Source organism: Pipistrellus kuhlii, unplaced genomic scaffold (genome assembly GCF_014108245.1).
Source record: "Pipistrellus kuhlii isolate mPipKuh1 unplaced genomic scaffold, mPipKuh1.p scaffold_m20_p_1, whole genome shotgun sequence".
NCBI lineage: Eukaryota > Metazoa > Chordata > Mammalia > Chiroptera > Vespertilionidae > Pipistrellus > Pipistrellus kuhlii.
The window spans coordinates 51,913,053-51,934,477 of record NW_023425404.1 but is presented as its reverse complement, the minus strand read 5'-3'; positions in this window follow the sequence as shown (position 1 = coordinate 51,934,477).

Genomic DNA, 21,425 nt, shown 5'->3' with positions numbered 1-21,425 from the left:
TGCCCGCCTTTTAACTCTATTTAGTCCCCTGGCTCAGAACCACAGGAGCTGTGGGAGGGGCCTCGTGGGAGGCAGGGACCACTCCTAAAGTTAGATGGTAAAGAAAGGAAATAGTTGTCAAAGAGGAGAGTTAGTCAAGGGCAGGTGCCCCCAGCTGTCCCGCCTGCGAGGCCAGGGAGAGAGAGGGTGTGCCCAGCCCTGCCTGGTCTCAGGGCAGCTTAGAGGATGCTCCTGCCCCACCCAGCTGATCCTATCTCTGGCGCGGTGGCTGGCTCACTAGGGGGCCTGTGAGTTGGCTTCGCCTGCTCAGCTGCCCAGCGAGGTGTAGTGGGAGTTTCCCTGCCTGAGCTGTTGCCCGGAGGCCCACAACCGGCTTTTCTGGCCACAGATTAAGGTGCACTTATGAAACCCAAGGTGAGATCTGAACACAAAGCTGACTGGGCCCAAGCACGGGATGGAACCTGATTGGTGGTATCTGTGGGACCTCTTCTCATGCCAGGTAGAGGATGTCCCCACCCTGTTCTCCGCTGCCTGCCACGCCCTCCAGAGGGGAATGGGCCTTAGCCTGGACCCCACCCAGCCAATGCCCTTCCCTGCCCCTGACGTCTGTCCAACTGCCAAGGCCACACACTTCACACCCACACCCCTCAGTGGATGCTACTAAATTAAATTTACTTTACACGCTTAGAGAGCATCTACTGCATACACTGTAAGGGAGGAAATGTCAGGCTTGACATTGTTGACAGTCCATCTAGAGGGCTAAATGCTCAGAGGCTCAGAGTGCTAGTCTCTGGTGCGAACAGGGATATCCTAGGGGGATCAATATGACCCTTCCCATCGGTGGGCTCCTGTGGTTTGCAGAGCCAATAACGGACCAGGGAGCACAGAGAATGAAAAGCGGATGTCGGCTGGGAAGGGAAAGAGTGGGTCTGAAAAGACTTCATGGAGGCGGCAACCTCTGAATTGGGCCTTGGAGGATGGCTAGGATTGCAGAAGCTAAGGAGAGGTGGGAAAGAGAAGGAACTGCATGAGTGAGCATAGGGAGGCCAGGAAAAGGGTATGCTCAGGTAGACACGTGGTCTGGTGACAGAGCAGCGAGTTTTCTGGGAGGAGACAGGGGTGGGGGGACTGAGAGTGCGGCACAGCGGGCGGTGGAAATCGGGCAGAGAGCCAGGAGGCTTGTGAAGGAAAAACTCAGGAAGTTACACATTAGGGCCCAATAGCCGTGACCTTAAAGGCAAACTTTAAATTTACACTTATTCTCCGGGCAATGGGAGCCATCAACAGTGTCTGAGCAGGAGGACTGAACTTCAGAAGACAGTGCTGATTGGTGTGGTGGGCAACCCAACCCACAGCACAGCAGTGGCTAAGTGACAGGGTGAGGGCTACGGTGAGGCTCAGAGGACCTTGTCCCTGAAGATCCCTCACATTCTCCCCACTCCCCAGCCCTTTTCCCATGAAATAGGCCCAGGACCAGCCCCAAACGCCAGGGCGTTCTTCACAGCTTGGAACTTGATACTCTTCTCACTGGAGGAGCCCACCCTGCTCCATCCGCCCCCGCAGGGCACGGAGGCTCTCACTCTCACACCCTTGTGTCTGCTCCTTGTGCATCAGCTCCTCAGGAGCAGAGCTCTCTCTAGCGAAATGAAATCAGACTGAATAGGAGGTGGGTGGGAGTGTCCCGCCTTTGACACAGCCTCTGACCCAGGCACAAGTGTAAACTGAGTCAAGTTTAAAACTTACTGAGTGCCTACTGTGTGCCCAGCTGGGTGCTGAAGGCTCAGAGCAGATTTTGGAAGAAAACACAGAGAATTTACGATCTTAGTGAGAGGGGAAAAGGGCTAAATTGAGTGCTAAGTTGTCCAGTGTGAACTCCAGTGTGGAGCAGGAGGGGAGAGAGAACTCCAGTGTGGGGTCAGTGGGAACTGGGCTGGGAAGGTAAGGAGCTGTTGGCAAAGAGACAAGGTTCGCAGGCAAGGTTCTCTTCCTCTAATCCAACGTGTCTCCAAATGAACATAAAATTTAATCTAAAACCCTGTCCTTGGTGCACACCTGGTGCTCTAATCAAGGCCCCTCTCTCCCTGCCCCGGAGTTCTTTCCTGTGGAAGCTGCAGCCGTGTCTGCACAACATGGAAGGGACCAAGTTCCTTTCGCCCAGCACCCTCTTCCCTGAGGAGCAGGGAGTCTAGGCCTCTACCTCGGGCGTGTCTGGGGACTTGCTCACTGGCTCCCACTGATGGGTTGACCAAGACCTGCTTTTGGCCTCCAGCCTCCTGGGCTCAGGTAACCCAGCATTGACAAGTTAACAAGTTAACCCAGCTGACATCCTCTCAGTGCCTCAGCTGACATCACACCCCATGAACGGAGCAAGGATGAATCTTTCCTTTCCTTTCCAACAGGCTCCCGGTACCCGTCCCTTCCTTCCCACCTTGTCTCTCAGAGGCATCTTTCTCCCTGCACCTCTGCCTCTCCCGGATCCATCCCCACACACCTGGCTGGTGGCCAGTGAACTGTGGCCACTCCCTCCCGCCTGCCGTTCCCCGGCTCCACGGCATCCGGCGCCTTTCCATTCACACAACACATTCTGGATTCCAAAACCTCCTTAAACCAAGCAGAGCCCAGAAACAGCCCTATGTACATATCGAATTTTATTCTATGACAAAGAAAGTATTTAAAGTCAGGGAAGAAAGAACAGAGGTTATTATCAGAAAAACTATTGAATAGCTTACCATTGGAATAAAACCAAGTTAGATCCTAACTTTATAACCGTACAAGAGTAAATTCTACAGATTAAATATCTGACAATTAAAACAACGCAATAGAAGATTTAAACTAAATCATTAGAGGATATTTATATAATTTTGGGACGAGGCAGAGCTCCCTAAAACAAAGTACAACAACCTGAAGCTAAGAGGGGAAAGCATGGCCAGGTGTGAGTATACAGGAATGTAAAGCTGCAGTAAAGCCGGAGATGCGGCAAGCACAGTTCCAGCTCCAAGACGTATCCCAAATTTCCTCCTCTTAATAAATATCCCTGAGTGACAAAATCAACCTTAATAATAACAATGAAGAGGAGAGTCTTGCCCTACCAGATCCTAAGATCAACTACAAAGCCACACTAACATAAACAGTAGGTTATTGACACAAGAATAGGATCAATGGAACAAAACAGAGGGGTCAGAGACAGGCCCTGATATTTAAGGGAACTTAATATATGATCAAATCGGCACTGCAGTTCAACAGGAAAAGAGAAGACTGTTTTCACAGATGACATGATCTCCAGGGACTCCTTACCCAGAGGAAAATAAAACTTCTCCACGTAACCTCAGATAAAAAGATGTGCTTTAGACAAATCAACACATGACACGAAAAACTATAAAGTTACTGGAAGACGACGTAAGAGAATCTTGTGATCTGAGTACAAGGAGGATTTCGTAAAGAACATTTTGAAACTATGAACTCTAAGGGGAAAAAAACACCTTGAAAATTTAATTACATAAGAATTAATGATTTGTATCCGCTGAGGACACACAGAAAAAGTTCATATGCTGATAGCTGACAGAGGACAGAAGATACTCACAATGCATTTGCAAATCACCAAAGGATTAATACCTCGTAATATGAAGAATGCTTACAGACACCACAAGAAAACAATGGTCATGCCGACATGCAAATGGGCCAAAGATTTGAACCCGCTATGTATAGGAGGGGAAACACCAAAAGGCTAATAAGCTCTTGAGGAAATGCTCAAAGTTACTGACACTCAGGGAGATGACAATGACCACGAGATTCTATTACAGCTATTACATTGGAAAACACTTGAGAAAGTTGGAGAGTGGTTGCCTTTCTATGGGGAGAGAATATGAAAGGCCGTGTGGGTACAGAGACATAGCAATCAAGTGTGGGACCTCCCTGTGACCAAAGGAGATATGGGCCGTGTCCTCGGCGGTCGCACTCAGGTGAAATTTTCCCCACCAGCTTCCCCAGCTTCGTGGCCACTGCTACCGTCCAGACCATTATCTTCACTCACATCAGCTACTGCGTTAGCCTAACTCAGTGGTCGGCAAACTCATTAGTCAACAGAGCCAAATATCAACAGTGCAATGATTAAAATTCTTTTGAGAGCCAAATTAAAAAAAAATTTTTTTTAATTGATTTTTCAGAGGAAGGGAGTGGGATAGAGAGCTAGAAACATTGATGAGAGAGAAACATCGACCAGCTCCTCCTGCACAGCCCCCTCCGGGGATATGCCCTCAACCAGTGTGCGTGCCCTTGACCGGAATCAAAACTGGGACCCTTCAGTCCACAGACCGATGCTCTATCCACTGAGCCAATCTGGTTTCGGCGAGAGCCAAATTTTTAAAACTTGTAACTCTACGTCTTCAAAATTTACTTGCCCAGGCCATGATATTTTGTGGAAGAGCCGCACTCAGGGGCCAAAGAGCCGCAGTTTGCCGACCACAGGCCTAACTGGTCGATGGAAACCCTGCTTCCACTTTTGCCTTCCTGTAAGCCCTTCTCTGAAGAAGAGCACAAGGGATCTAGAAACATCAGCGAGGCTGTGTGACTACCCTTATTAAATTCTCCCAGAGCTTCTGCTGCCTTTATTTTTTGCCATGGCTCTGAAAGGTCCTGTGTGGTCTGGCCCCTCACATCTGTCCTATCCCTCCCTCATGCACAAGTTCCAGCTATACTGGCCCTCCATGTCCTGAACATGTCAAATTCATTCCCATGTCAGGGGTTCTGAAGTCCTTGACGTCCCACGATGCATATCTGGCTCTTCCTGCTCCATCGTGGTTCTGCTCAGATGCCATTTTCTCCAGCAGCCCTTCCCTGGCCTCCTTCTGCAATGGGTGTGCCTCTCCCTCATCTGTGTGCTTCCGTATCGCTCTTGCTATTAATGTGATTTAAGGTATCATATCTTGGATTATCTTGCTCATTTATTCGTTTTTGCCTCTTTCCACCAGACCGTAACCCTTCTCAGGGCAGGGACTTGGCTTGTCTTGTTCATTAACGCCCATCAGTCAAGGGGTGGTTGGCTTGGTATGACACATTCGCACCCTGGATTACTTCACAGATTAAAAGTTTACAAAGGGACAGGACTATTCTACATATTTTCTATCACCTGTGATGTAGATACCAATATTCTCCTTTTAAAGAAGAACTGAGACATGGAGAGGATTAGTAACTTGTGCAGAGTCACCCGGGTGAGTGACAGGGCTGGGGCGAAAGCCAGGCTGGCCCCAGAACTTCTGGCTTAACCACTGTGGACGGAAGGGGCCACATGCTGACCTGACAAGCTCAGGGGAGGCCTGCATGGTGGTCTTGCAAACTCAGAGACCTAAAGGAACCACAAAGGATGGTCTGAAATTAAACTTTAACTAAAAGCAGTGATGGTGCGCAGTTAGTCCTAGACCGGTATCTTCACTGACAAGGTCAACCTTGACCTGAACTGAGCCTATCTGTCCTTTTGCATCTGTGATAACCTACCCTTTGAAAGGTCTGGGTAACTTGTTACTTCCCTTTTTCTGGAGCCCCTGAGGCACAACCAAATGTGGTGGGCGCCAGGACAGATACCACAAACTCCTTCATTACCATGTTAATTGTTCCTGCACCAGCCTAAGTAAGTGTCCATCATTTTACTTTTTATCCAATCCCAGGGGATTTATCCAATCCCCCCCTTGCTTTATCCCACCTGCTTAATCCATCACCAATGAATTTTATGTAACTCACATTTGATTACAATGTATTGTATAAATACAAATGTAACCCGCCATTCTCCGGAGCATTATCTCAGTTTGTTGAGGTTCTGCTTCCCGGCATATGTTGAAGGTTTGGCTCAAATAAACTCACAAAAATTCTTTACAGGTTCAATTTCTTTTTTTTTTTTTTTTTTTTTTTTTACGTTAACCCCACCATACACTCAGCCTCTCAGAATTCGTTATTGTCCTGGAAAATCAGGTTCCCCATTGTTGTTTTTTTAAAAGCTTTTTTATGTTCCTATGTTCCTCGACAAATAAAGTTAAATTTCCTAAAACAAACATACAATAAGTAAATAAAACTTCACAACATAAAGTAAAACAAACATCACTCTCCAGATAATGGGAAATAAAAACAAACTATTGAACTGAATATGTCAAGATGTCTCAGAACCTCTGACCAATAAGCTAGACATGACTCTATGATGACAAGATATGGAAAAGAGAGAGGTGACAAGAAAGGACTTTTATCCCAATATAGGCCATATTAATATTCTTAGTGTTTCCCAGCTGGCATGGCTTGGTGGTTGAACATGTGAATCTGAAGTCACGGTTCAATTCCTGGTCAGGGTACATGCCTGGGTTATAGGCTCAATTCCCAGTGTAGGGTGTGTGGGAGGCAGCTGGTCAATGGTTCTTTCTCATCATTGATGTTTCTATCTCTCTCTCCCTCTTCCTTCCTCTCTGAAAATCAATTCAAATATAAAAAATAGATATTCTTAGTGTTATTAATGGATCTGGCTCACAAATATTTTCTGCCTATCTTCTTTATCTTTACAGCAAGATGTTAAGGTCTGGCTCAGTGCTTAGCTTGTGGCCTCTGGTTTCAATCTGATAGTAGGTTTTACCGTCCGCTCTCTGTCTCTCTTATATAGCAAGACTGCCTGGCGTCTTTTGTACACTGAGTTTACTCTGTCACTGTCACCTCTGTGAGCAGGAAGGTGCCATTGTCTCAAACTTGAGTATGGTATAGTTGATGAAGGGTCTGGACTTTGAAGTTCCACAACCCTGGATTTGAACACTGGTTCTGCTACATATTAGCTGCATAAACTTGGGTAAATTTATCTTTCTAAGCCTGAATTTTTCTCCCCATCTTTGTGCAGCATAATTATTCCTACCTCCTAGGCTGGTTGTGAAGACTAAATGAGAGAAAAGATCTTAGCACATGGCCAATTCTTAATTAGTGATGGGTTCACATAAGCGGTGTGATACATACCACAGAAACATCAGAGACACAAAAATGTCAACCGTGCCCCAAGGAGCTCACCACCTCAGTTGGGTGAGACCGGAAGGCATTCAAATGGTCTTTTGATGATCATGTCGCATATGAGGAGAGGCATGAAAACATGCAGAGAGCATGGCCATGCAGGCTGGGCAGGGCAGATGAGACTGTCTGGAGAGGAAGAACTTGGCCTTGAAAGAGGGCTAGGGACCCGATGAATGAAAAAGCAGGAATGGGCACTTTTGTCAGGTGAGACAGCATGAGAAAAGGTGTGAAGAATGGAGATTAAGAAAATACCCAGTATCAAGCCAGGAAATGCCACTCCTACAGGTGACCAGCACCGGGTGGTTTCGGTGAGCTGGAATGGAGGTGCACTTCCCTTAGTCAGCCCCCTGTGGCTCCTTGAGGCAAACGGTGGTCTGCAAGAGGCCCCTGACAGACGTCTCTCCCTCTTCCCCTGCGAAGAATGGCCCTGGGTCTTGTCCTCTCCAAATGGCCTGCACGTTTCCAGGGCCCCCAGTGCCATGCAGTCTCTGCCTCAGATTCACTAGCTGTTTCTCTCTGCCCAAGGGGATAGGCTCCGAAAGACAAATCTGCATATTTGTGGAGGCGAAGGAGGAGGAAGAGAGGTAAGAAAAGGAGAAAGAGGAGAAGGAATTCAGAGCAAAGCCTGTGTTAGGGGGAATGTGGTATCAGAGGGAGATTGTGAGAGGCAGAGTTGCAGGCTCCATTCATTTCTCCGCTTTGCTGCCAGTGGCCGGGCCAGGCCGGAGCAGAGTCCTGTCCGCCTCTGTTTGTTTGAGTCAGGCTAAGTCTACACACACAGACACTGCCTTTCCCTCCAGCTACTTCACAGGGGCAGACTGGATGTTGGCCGAGGCTGACTGGGACAGGAGTCACCTGGTCATGGAGTTCACACGGTGCCAAGTGCCAGCCCCGGGTAACATTGCTAAGTGGCAGCAGCTGACTTTACATAGGAGCACATTCACTGCATGCTTATGAGGTCCCCGAACTGGGCTCTGATTCTGGAGACACTGATTCTGAACAGAGATTTCTTCCAGCTAAGGGACTCTTTGGTTAGAAGATATTTTCCCCTGAGAATCAAAGATTTACCAAGGCGTTAAAAACAACAACAACAATAAAATGTAAACATTTTAACGTATGCGATTTCAACTTATGTTTTGGTCCCTTAAATCCCTACAGTCTTTTCTTCCCTCAAACTGGCCCCTGGGCTCTGCCCCAAGGAAGGAGGCCATCTTTAAAATACAAGGAGAAACGGAACTTAAGTCTTAGCTTCTGATTTTCTCTAGGCCTCAGTTTTCCTATTAAAAATAGATATGAAAAAATACTTAGTCGTTTGTCCTATGATGTGCCCCCACCTCCACTATCCAACAGTAACGGTTTAATAGACTCTTGGGACCACTTGAGGCCAGCGGGCAGCAGAGTGTGTTCTGCTGCCCGCTGGCCTCAGGGAGATTCGGCCTCACAGGTGCCCTCTGCCCACCAGAGAGCAGCGGGAGAGGCCTGGGCAGACTCATGACTAGGGAACGCTCCGAGGCTGCTGGAGGGGTCCTGGCAGTTGACAGCAGTGGGCATGCAGAAGGGAGCAGGGCGGTTTGAGCCAACCGTGAGAATCGTTCAGCTGGTGTCACTGGAGGCTCAGTGAATTCCACGTGAAGGGATGTTGGCAGACAGCCCTCTTTGATTATTGCATTTTTGGTAAACTGATCATTTGGTGAATTGAGTTCTACTTTTTTTTTTTTACCTTAAAAATCAACTTTATTGAGGTATAATTTAATATAATAAAATGTTCTTGGTGAGTTGTGACAAATATACAAAGCTGTGTAATCACCACAATAAAGTCATAGGTCATTTCCATCACCCTCAAAAGTTCCCTCATAGCCCTTGGTGGCCAACCCCTCCCCTTTCTCCGGGGCCCAGGGCACCCTGATCTGTTTTCTGGAGATTAAGTGTCTTTTCTAGGGTTTCACTTACAGGAAATCATATCGTTTAATCTTTTGTGGCTGACTTTTGTTTAATATAAGGTTTTTGAGACTTATCCATGTTGGTTTAAGTTTGTTCTTTCTCGTTGCTGTGTAATATTCCATTGTAAAAATATTATAGTTTCTCCATTAATCAGTTGAAGGATAAAGCTGTTTCTAAGTTTTAGCAATTATGACTAAAGCTGCTATAAACATCCAAACATAGGTTTTCGTGTAAATATAAGTTTTCACTTCTCTTGGGTAAATACTGTGAGTAGAATGGCCAGCTAAGTCTGATTGATGTTTACAAAGTCACTCAGAGCTGAGAGTGATGTCACACCAGGAGCCATCTGGCAAGCCCAGTCCCCTGGACAGAGGCTCTGTTCTTGACTGGTCTCCACTCTTCCTCTTTTCTCTCACTTTTTTTTCTTCCTTCCCTTCATCCTATTCTTTCTCCTGCTGGCTTCCCTTTTGCCTCCCCATCCCACAGGCCTCTCCGGATGAGCTTGAGGGAACCCACAGGACAGATGTGGGTGGGGGACTGGGCTCCTGGCTTCCCCCACAGTGGGCTAGTGGTAACGAAGCCCTCACTTTTCTTGGTCTAAGACTGGCTGACCAAGCACCCCCACCAAACTCTGCCAGGGCTCCTGATAGCTCCTCAGCTGGGGTGCCTGGGGGGACACTCAGACTCCACAGGGAAAGGGCTGGGGAGGTCTTCTAGCAAGTTCAGCTCCCAGTGCCATTGTTTCAAGAACTGTATCTGATGGTTCTAGTTCCCGCACTTACGGGTGCTCCATCTTTTAAATTTGGTTCAAGCCAAGTTCTAGCAGAGGAACCTAATTCTCCACTGGTTCCATCTAGTTCAAGCCGCTGAGCCAAGGTTCTGCTGTCCCTTCCTGGGAGCCCCTCCCCCCCAACCTGCAGGGCAGGGGAGATAGGGACAGGGCAATGTTGGCCTGGGTTGCCTTCATACCAAGTCCTGGGTTTGACATGGCCCAGCAGAGTTGAGGAAAGCCCTGACTCCATGTTGGCTTTGAGGTCAGCAACCATTTGTGTTCAGAAAAGCACTGTGGTGTGGTGTGGTGGGCAGAGCACAGGACTGGAAGCCAGGAGCCGTGGGCTCCAGTTCTAACTCTGCCCTATGATATAAAACAAATGGCTCCCCCTGGCTGGGCTCCCTTTTCTCTTCTATAAACGGGAGGTTGGACCAGATCAGTACAACAGGTCTAGCATCTGCATCTTTCATGTCAGGTGAGTCTGACATGACCACAGAGAGACCATGGACCCAGGTGACCTCAGAGTCCCTTCTTCCTGCTGACTTCTGGGGTCTGGCCTGCCCTGCTGCTCACAGGGGCTGCCCCAATGCTTGGGCATCAGCTCAGAATGAAAATAAATAGAGAATTCTCAGGGCTCCTCTGTATAAGATATGACTGACACCAAACTGTAAAAACAGGATGCTTGTTGCCAGAAAGGAGAATGACTAAGAACATGGTCAGGAAAGAGCTAAAAGTGACTAAGGTAGGCTGACACTGGTGCGGGGGATGGGAGATTTTATAAGGGGCACATTGGGAAGGTGATGTCAACAGAGCTAATGACCTGTTCTCAGCAGGATCCAGGGCCCGGGACCCCCTTTAAGTCCTTACCCCCACTGTGTGAGTGTGTGTGTGTGTGTGTGTGTGTGTGTGTGTGTGTGTGTGAGGGAAGCCCATGTGCTCTACCTTATGGTACAGACCTTTGGGAGGAAGAAGGACCCTGAGCCCCAAATGTAGATTAAACTCCTTTTGCACCAAGGTCAGTTAGTGTTGACAGACCCCCGGGGGTCTGGACCATGACCCTTAAGACACATTTCCAACTGTCTCCACAGCCTCTGCCCTGCAGACCCTGCTGGGCCCTGGATCCTAAGCCTTGGAGCGGGTTCAGGCAAAGTGCCCCGAGGGTGTTTAGTCATATTTGGTTGATCTTCGGTGATGACCCGGGTGTGAGTGGAGGAATTTCGCACCGAGGAAGTGGAGAGTGGATGAGCTGGCTCTGACAGAGCAGTGACTTCTGGGAGCCCACTCCCACCCGGCTGCCTGCCCAGCCTCCTGACAGGTTCTGTGCGGTTGGCAGGTGAGAACCAGGGCCTGGAAAGCAGAGATGCCAGGAGGACACGGGGGACAGAGGGCACCTGGGGTGTTGGTGGGTGGGGCTGACTGGAGTCAGGTTGCTGTAATCTAGGCGAGGCCAGGTTATCTAGGCACAGCAGGCAGAAGGGGCAGCAGCAACTGCCTGCAGCCCCCTCCCTGCTTGTCTCCAGCCGTCTGGGAAAGCTGCCTTCTGCTGGGCCTTCCAGAGTAGGCCCTAGAGGAAGATGGCCTCAGACCTATGTCCCCATGTGTGGAAGCTGGCTGCATTGCAGTTCAAGTGACACCTTCTCCTTCTATAAACACGCCTTTGTAGGGTGTGGTGAGTGGGGAGAGGGGTTTTGGTCCTCCTCTGGTGATGCTGATCTTCTAGGCTCTAAGAGTGCACGCCTCCCCCACGCCCACCCCCCAGCCCTTCCCCCTCTTCCATCTGGCCTGAAGCCCTCAGTTCCCATTTGCTGCAAACAATACTCATCTGAGGGTGACCAACCAACAGGGTGTGCATAGAACAAGGGACTTGCAAAGCTAAAACCAGAGTCCTGGGCAAACTAGAAGGATTGGCTACCCTATTTCTAAGTTTCCTTGAAAATATTTTTTGAGGCAGAGACATAAATACTTGGTATGCCAGGCTGAGATTTATAATTATTTATATGCATTTATAATTACTCCTAGGCTTTATAATGATCTGAGGCAAAATAATTTGGTTGTTCTCTGATCTGATTTTGGAGCATATGAACAAACTCCACATGGGACAGCTCCAAAGTATTCAGGCCAATTCTGAGGTGAAGGGGTGAATGAGTCTGTGTGTGGGATCCTGATGCAGTGGACATATGACCCCCCAGCATCCCTTTCCTTTTCCTCTGATAACACCCTTTCCCTTAGGAATCTAACAGAGCTGTCAATCATGGGGGATCCTCCTCCCCCCTGCTCTGGACAAAGGAGAGCCCCTCACCAGTCTGGCCAATCAGCACTCCCCTCCTTTTAGACTCTGTTTTATTCATGAACAATTCAATCTCTGCTTCCTTCCTCTTTTTAGAATTACATGGTGGAAGGAGATGGGGGAATTATTCTTTTCTCTGGATTATAAACACTAAGGATACTGGCGGTCATCTTTATCGCCATATGGAAGGCCGGCCTAAAAAACAAAGTTGACATAGAGAAGAGCAAAGTTGATGGGAAGAAAAAGAGAATTTTCTGAAGACAGGGTCTGGACCACTAGATCCAGCTGTGTCTGAAGCCCACATCCACTCGGACTTTCAAGTTATGAGGCAATAAAGGCGCTTTTTCCTCCTGTACATTTATTTCAGTCCAGCTTTAGTTACTCTCTCACTTGTGACGCCGGAAGGAGTTCTGACTAAGAGGCCTGGCCACATGGGTGGCAGGTTTCCGCTTGTGGCCCTCCAGCAGGAAGAGGGGAGGGGAGGATCATCCTGGGTGTGTCCTCTCCGCTTTGAGATTAGGGAGACAGGATCTCTTCCAGGCTACATCTGGAGTGGGAGGCAAGTGTCGGGAGCCTGTTTGGGAATAAGGGGGCAAAAGCTTTTCCAAGCCCCCCCTCTCGTCTGCCCCAACACCTCTCCTGGAAGTGCTGGGGTCCCTAACTCTGGAAGTCAATCTTGTGATGCAGCCACTTCCCACTCACATACCTTCCTGCTTTTGTGACATCCTAGCATAGGTAAAGCCTGTTAAAGACATGGGAGGACAACCATTGCCTCAATCATGGCATTTCAACACCTGGTAAACTGGGGTGGAGAGAGATCACTGGTTAGTGTCCCTGTGTAGAGCCAGGAGAGGGGAGGCAGCTCCCAGGCTGGGAGTGGAGAGAGGCAGCCATCCTCCCCTCCGAGGAAGGCTGGGTCGAGGAGAGGAAAAGGCAGCTAGGATGGGGCTGGCCCAGCTGGAAACACAGGTAGTAGGAAGACCACCAGAAAATGTAAATCATAGCCTATGCAATCGGGATAAGAATTCACAAAATAACTCAACACCTTACTTCAGGATGATCTCCTAACCCAGTGGTCCGCAAACTCATTAGTCAACAGAGCCAAATGGCAACAGTACAACGATTGAAATCTCTTTTGAGAGCCACATTTTTTACACTTAAACTTCTTCTAACGCCACTTCTTCAAAATAGACTCGCCCAGGCCGTGGTGTTTTGTGGAAGAGCCACACTCAAGGAGCCAAAGAGTCGCATGTGGCTCGGGAGCCGCAGTTTGCCGACCACTGTCCTAACCGGAAGATATCCAGCAAGGAGAGGACAGGAGGAGGGAAGAGGGGGGGGGCAACTTGGGGGCAAGAGGTTGCTTTCCTGCCCAAATAAAACATCCTCCCAGAAAAGCACACCTTCCCCACTTAGCTTCTAATTTAAAATTCTCCTTTTTAAAAAGTATTAAGCAATATTTATAATATACAAAATATAAAGAGATAATAAAATGAACATCTGTGAACCCACTACCCAGCTTAAAAAGTAAAGCCTTGGTAACAGAGTTGAAGTCCCCTCTGTGCCCCTTACCCAGTCACTTCCCCTCGCGCTTCCTAGGAATGATCCTGAACCCGAATTCATAGCTATCACTCCCATACATTTCATTCTTTCTCTATATTTTTTTTTTATGTAAGTGTGTATTTCCAAGCTTGTTTTATTTTACTTTGCATGGTTTGAACCTTGGATAAGTGACATCATATAAAGGATTTGTATTCTGCAGTAAGCTTTTCCTCCCCACTAGGTATTATGTTTATAGAATTCATCTTTATTGATAAGTATTAATCTGACTCATTCATTTTCATAGATGTAAACTATACCACAATTTATTTACCCACTTTCACGTGATGGACATTTAAGTTTCCAAATTTTGACTATTATTATATTTCATCAATTATGAGGCACATTCTCTCCCCCCTTCCTATTTTAAAATCTCTGAATTAAGGGATACTTATTAAAAGTGATTATGTGCGCCTTACCCAGTTTGGCTCAGGGGATAGAACGTCAGCCTGTGGACTAAAGGTCCTGGGTTCGATTCCAGTCAAGGGCACATGCCTGGGTTGCAGGCTTGATCCCCAGTGGGAGGTGTGCAGGAGGCAGCTGATCAATGATTTTCTCTCATCATTGATGTTTCTATCTCTCTCTCCCTCTCCCTTCCTCTCTGAAGTCAATAAAATATACATATTTTAAAAAGTGATGATGTGCAATCCTTTAATTGGCAGTGTTTTTCTTTAGTAGATTTAATGAAGAATAATACAGACAATGCTACTGTGAGCTTTCTTGTACATGTCATGTTTCTTTAGTGCGCATGTGTCAAACACAAGGCCCGCGGGCCAAATCCATCCCGCCAGGCCTTGCAATGTGGCCCACACTGCGCTGTCATCACTGCACTCCGCTGCGTTTCCATCACAATGACAGTTTATGACTGTTCAGTAAACCATTCGGCCCACGATTTAGGCTGGATTTTAGATTTTGGCCCCTTCTCTGATTGAGTTTGACACCCCTACTTTAGTGTATATACCCTGGGTGTATAAATTGCTGGGTCATAGAATATATTATCATCAATTTTACTAGATATTGCCAAATTGTTCCTTAAAGTAATTTTTGTTGCTTTATACTCCCATCACTATCTTAAAAAGTTTCTATTGGGGTATGCCAAGACATACTATCTGACTTTTGGCTTTAGCTAATCTGGTAGGTATAAAATGGTATCTCGTGGTTTTAATGTATATTTTCCTGATTATTAATCATCTGGGGCATCTTTTCAAGATTTTTTACTTTCTCTAACCCATATTCTTGGGACTCTTTATCAACTCTCCTTAGGCCTCTCTAACCTCTTTGACTATAGTCAAATCCAATATCCATCAATACTTATCAATATACTATAGTAGTAGTTATCACAAGTTACAAAATTACTGATGCCCAAGTAATTTCACTCTAGGAATCTCACACTGAGAGAAAAAAAAATGCTACATGCTGGAAAGTGTTAAATGAATGTAAATTTTGATAGTTAAGAATTGAAAATCACCCAAATGCTCATATTATTATAATAAATATATTAATAAATTATGGCATATTCCTATGATTAAATTCTATGCAGTCATTTTAGAAATAACTATAAAGAGAATGTATCTATCAAGTTATATAAATCTAGGATATAATAATGATGGCTGATTATAAAATTAAGTAAGAAAAATTATACATTTTCCTATTGGCCCTTGCTGGTTTGGCTCAGTGGATAGAGCATTGGCTTGCAGACTGAAGGATCCTGGGTTTGATTCCAGTCAAGGGCCCTATTAGAATCATAACCACCATAAAAAACAAGATCCCAGCCAAAACCGGTTTGGCTCAGTGGTAGAGCATTGGTCTGCGGACTGAAAGGTCCCAGGTTCGATTCCAGTCAAGGGCATGTACATTGGTTGTGGGCACATCCCCGGTAGGGGTTGTGCAAGAGGCAACTGGTCGATGTTTCTCTCTCGTCGACGTTTCTGGCTCTCTATCTCTCTCCCTTCCTCTCTGTGAAAAATCAATAAGATATATTAAAAAAAAACCACAAAAAACAAACAAACAAGATCCCATACATAAAGTTAATAAAAAATAAAAGAAATAAACTTTGGGAGGGAGTAATAAACAATAAATTTACATGTGAAAATGATGGCATTACAAATTAATAGGGGAAAGATGGATTATTTGACATTAAGTTAAAAATTAAATATTCTCTGGAAAAAAGCAAGAACCATTTTAACATTTGGAGACAGAATAATCCATAACTCACTCCTTATATTAAAATAAATTCCAGATGTAAATATAACCTACCAGGTTATTTTTATCATCGTTAGTGAAGAAGTAAGATACAAAACTGAGATGCATGAAGGAAAACAAATGGGTAATTCTGACTATATACATATTAAATTTCTCTACATCAAAACAAGTATAAATAATAATAAAAGACTAATTTGTAAAAATATTTGCTAAATTTATAATAAATGGTTAATTTTTCCCAAAAAAACCAAAAAGCTCTTTTAAATAAATACTAAAAAATCAACAACTCAATAGAAAAATTGACCAAAGACACAACTAGGCAATTCATGATAGTAATGCATATTTCTACCATTTCAGCTGCATTATATTTACAGAATTTAGTTGTATTGATAAATATAGATCATCATAATCATTGTTGATCCTAAAACAAATTGATGCCTGGCTTCCAGATATGCTATATAATTGATATGATGTGTGACTTGGGCACTGAGCATTTTAAAAACTCCCCCTGTGATTCTAATGTTCAACTAGAACATCAGAAGGTTTGGAATCACTGGCATATGCAATCTGTACTAATAAAAGGACAATATGCTAATTAGACCAGGTCGACCAGCTATCTTTCGGAGGTCTGATTTCCTTCCGGACAAAGCCATGGTGGTGGGCACCAAGGCAGAGGCAGTTACAGGCAATCAGGCCAGCAGGGGAGGGCAGTTGGGGGCATTAGGCAGGCAGTCAGGTGAGTAGTTAGGAGCCAGTGGTCCTGGATTGTGAGAGGGATGTCCAACTAAACTGGCAGTTGGACATCCCCCGAGGGGTCCCGGATTGGAGAGGTTGCAGGCTGGGCTGAGGGACTCCTCCCCACTTCATTCACGAATTTTGTGCACCAGGCCTCTAATAGGCCTAAAAAAGATTATCAATAACAATAAGAATGTAAATTAAAACAACAAAGAGATGCCATTTTTTATTGGTCAGATTGGCAAGGATGGAAAGTTGGTAAAACTCAGTACTGGTCAGGGTGTGGGGAAGAGTCAGCAAGACTTTGTTGATCAAATACAAATTGGCACAAAATTTTTGAAGGACAATTTAATAATCTCTATTAATATATGAAAATATTTATAGAAGTTTATTCTACAAAAACTCTTGCACAAATCCTCAAAGATGCTCAGTTTAGCATTATTCCTATAACTGCTTTTTATTTTTGTTGGTGTTGTTTGTTTATTTGGCGGAACAAGGGCTATGGCTTTGAAGTTGTTGATGGATGGAGGTAGCAGCCATCCCTCTCCCTAATATATTTTAGTACAGTGGCACCTGGGCCTTGGTGAGGGGAGCTGGATAACACTGTCTCTCTGTAAAACAGTCTAGTTGCATCCATAAATTTCTATAGGAGCAGAGCAGCCTCTTGAGGGGAAAAAGAGGTTGGGGCGTTGACACCTTTCCATTGGGAATTGAACTCTCTGAAATGTAGATGATGAATGAAGAGATCCTCAAGAGAACCGCTGAGGTCAGATGTCCAGGAAAGACAATGGGAGTCCCCGAGAGGAAATGCAGCCTAAGGATGAGAGAAGGTTGGACCAGTGTCTGGGACTCAGGACTAGGGCTTAGCTTATGGGAACTAAGGCACGAGGATATGCTGAAACTCCTTCGCACTTATTTATCTTGCTGCCATGGGTCCATGTTGGGCGAACTGGCTGCCAGTGTGTGAGAACTGAGGGGGTGGTATCATTGCTGGTAACTAGATAACTTTGCTGGGGGACTCTCTTCATCGATCCTTATAGAGCAGGTGCATTCCTGAGCTGAGCACATCGGAAGAGATGTGTTGGAGAGAAGTCTAGAGTCAGCAGACAAGTGATGGGGGAACTGCCTCAGGGACAAGGGCACCAATCCTGGGAGTTCTCTGGCCTACTTGAAGGGAAATCATTGGGAAATATTGAATTCCCTGCCAACTTGGCAAGCAGGAGAGAGGAAATCGCTGCAATTTGGATGCTAATAACCATGACATGTTTTCTAGGCTTTGGGGTTGTATTCATAGCATTAGAAACAACCTAGGTGATATAATGTTATATTGTAGCAATTTTCAGGTGTGTCTTTTGTAATGGCAGAAGAAAATGATCACTAATTACTGTTAGGTGGAAAGGATGAGTTTTGCAATATGAGCCCAATTTTGCATGCTTAAATATCCTATATAATAAAGAGCTAATATGCAAATGGTCATTGTGTCCTTGAGCCGGGGCCAGGGGACCTGAGGCTGGGCTGGGGGACCTGGGGCCGCGTCCCCCACCCAGTGGAGCTTGACTAGGGGCCTGAGGCTGCACCCCCTGCCCAATGGGGCTTGATGGAGGTGGGACCGCCAGGTGTGGGTCTCATATGATTTTGAGGTATGCATGGGTGGGTGGGGACTTGACTCTGGGTCCTGTGGTGCGCCCCAGACTCTGACAGGAGAGAGATTTTCATATACATTTTATTAATTTTCTTTCATCTCTGACACTTCTAGTATAGAGAAAGGGCAAATAACAATATTAAAATATGTCCTTTAATTAATTCCCTTTTAATGTGCACAAATTTCAGCACCAGGCCATTAGTACTATATAATAAAAGGCTAATAAGCAAATGGACCAAACTGTGGAACGACTGGTTGCTATGATGCACCCTCACCCCCGGCGGGGAGCGGGGGGAGGCAGATGCTCAATGCAGTGAGCTCCCAGCTCCCAAGGGGGCATGCTGCTCAGCCAGAAACCAGGTTCATGGCTGGCAAGCACAGTGGTGGTGGGAGCCTCTCCCTCCTTACCGACAGCTTAGGCCTGCTCCCCATGAGGACTCCTGGACTGTGAGAGGGTGCAGGCAGGGCTGAGGGGACCTCCCTCTTTCCAAGTGCATGGATCTCGTGCACCAGGCCTCTAGTATGTATATAGAAACAAAACTTATTTCTATGTATATATGTGCCTCGAAAAAGAAGGAAAGGAAAATATTAAGGGTTCAAGAACTTATGTCTAGATGATGAGATTATTGAGCATGTGTTTTTAAAATATGTTTTCAATTGATTTTTGAGAGAGAGGGGAAGGGAGAGGGATAGAGAGATAGAAACATTGATGAGAAGAAACATCATTAATGGGTGACCTTAGTGTAAGAAAGAACTTGGGCATTTGGGAGGTAATAAATGTCCAGTGCTGGAAGTATGCAAGGGGTACCTGCCTGTGAGGCATAGAGGAGAGTCTGTTGGGTAGGAGAATGCTCTAGAATCCGGGTGACCTGCTTCAGCTTTGAGGTTCTGTTATTCTATGCAGCCATGTTCCTCCCAGGAACAGGTTGTTGACCCTGAGCTTGAAGCACCTGTGGGGGAGGCCCTCAGAAGGTCAGGCTGACCTTTGTTGCCTCGTATATAAGTGACTCCAAGGGTGGGATTTTCATGAGGCAGTGAGGAGGGGGAGGGCAGGGCCTGCTGGCCTGGCCAGGTAGATATTTGGGGAAAGGTGTTGTGGATAGCCATCCACTCCAGCTTTCTTAGGCCCAGCCCTGGAGCTCAGCTCTCAGGGCGACTTTGACAGGAAGAGGGAACCTTTGGTTCTGGTTCTTATCTGCCCAGTGACACATGGCAGGTGGTTAGGAAACAGCTTCAGCGAAGAGGTGGAGGACACCGAAACAAACCAAAACACAAACAAAAACCAACCAAAACAAAGACCAACCGAACCATAAACCAAAGAGGCCACCAACAAAACACTTACTGAAACATCACATATTCACAGGCTCATGGAGACAGCACCCACTCAGAAAATACAGGGGACAGAAAAGTGTTTGGAGTCAGAGACCTGAATTCACATCTTCGCTGTGGTACTGACTAGCGTGGTAGCATTAGGCGATTACTTCATCTCTCTGAGACTCGGTTACCTAATCCATAAAATAGGATTAACTGTACTTATTTTGCAGGATTGTTGTAAAGATTAGAGATTAAATGCATATGTGATTGGCACATAGAGTCTGGCACATAATAAACCTTAATGAATTGTGCCTATTGCTGTTTTTAGTTAAAGGAAATTTATTTTTATTTTTATTGATTTCAGAGAGGAACGAAGAGGGAGAGAGCAATAGAAACATCAATGATGAGAGAGAATCATTGACCTGCTGCCTCCTGCGTGCTCCACACTGGGTATCGAGCCCACAACCTGGGCACGTGCCTTGAACTGGAATCGAACCTGTGACCTCCTGGTTCATAAGTCAACACTCACCCCCTGAGCCATTCCAGTCAGGCCACTATTGCTGTTTTTATTATTTTTTGCTACAGGACCCCAATAAATCGGGAAGAACTAACTCTGAGTGAACCCGGGAGGCAGAGAACCTAAAAGGAGTGTGCGCCCGTCAGGGAAGGCTTTGTTCACTGATGACAACCACCAAGTGCGGGCACTCTGTGGTGGGCTCGGGGTATCAGAAAGGATGTCACACCTGTGCCCGTGGCCCTCCCAGTGAAGAAGCGATGATAGGCAACGAGCAAATAAAGAGCAATTTATAATCATTAATTATGTCTTATCAAGGTGCTATAAAAGACACTCACAGAGGGTACCTGACTTAGTTTGGGGAGGAGTGAGAGATGACTTCTTAGAGGAAGTAGCCTTTAAGCTAAACATTAAAGATTAGAGTGAACTCTACATGGCTACAGGGACAAGCCGATGTGCAAGGCACTGAGAAGTGGCAAACGTTGGTGTGTTTAGCAACTGCACATGTGTGCCTGGGGCCTCGTGAGTGAGGAGGGATGAGGTGAGAAATGTCTGGAAGGTGGGCAGTTGGCTGGATCACCTGAGGCCTTGAAAACCGGGGTAAAGGTTTGATATTTTATCTTAAGGGATCCGATGCCACTGGCGAGGCTTACGCAGAGACGTGACGTGAATAAGGTCGCTCTTGGTGCTGTGAAGGGCACGGATGGGAGAAGACTGGAGTTGCAGTGGTTCCGATGGGAAACAAACGGGGACTCGGGACAGGGTGAGGGGCAGAGATGGAGGGAAGTAATGGGATTTAAGAAGCATTTCGGGCCGAGACCGGTTTGGCTCAGTGGATAGAGCGTCGGCTTGAGGACTGAAAGGTCCCGGGTTCGATTCTGGTCAAGGGCATGTACATTGGTTGTGGGCACATCCCCGGGAGGGGGTGTGCAGGAGGCAGCTGATCGATGATTCTCTCTCATCGATGTTTCTAACTCTCTATCCCTCTCTCTTCCTCTCTGTAAAAAATCAATAAAATATATGGGAGGGAAAATAAAAGAAGCATTTTGGGAGAGCACCTACACAGCAGGATGGATCAGATGTGAGGGCAGGGCAGGGGGGCCCTGGGGTTTGGGAACCTGGTGGGAAAAGCTGTAATCCATAAGGGTGATTCTGAAGGGGAACCCATCAAGTACCCGAGTACTTGTGGGGCCTGAGATGCGGGTCAGGTTAGGAAAGCAGGGGAGACCATTCCAGGAGGGAAGCAGCCGGATCCAGGTGACGAGGTGGGAATGTGCTTGCCTCACACGTGTGGGTGGCTCTGAGTGGGGTGAGTCCCGCCATGAGGAAAGGGTGGACACTGGGCCACAGGGTGTGCGACAGCAGTGGGGAAGGAGCCGGGGCGGAGCCTGATTAC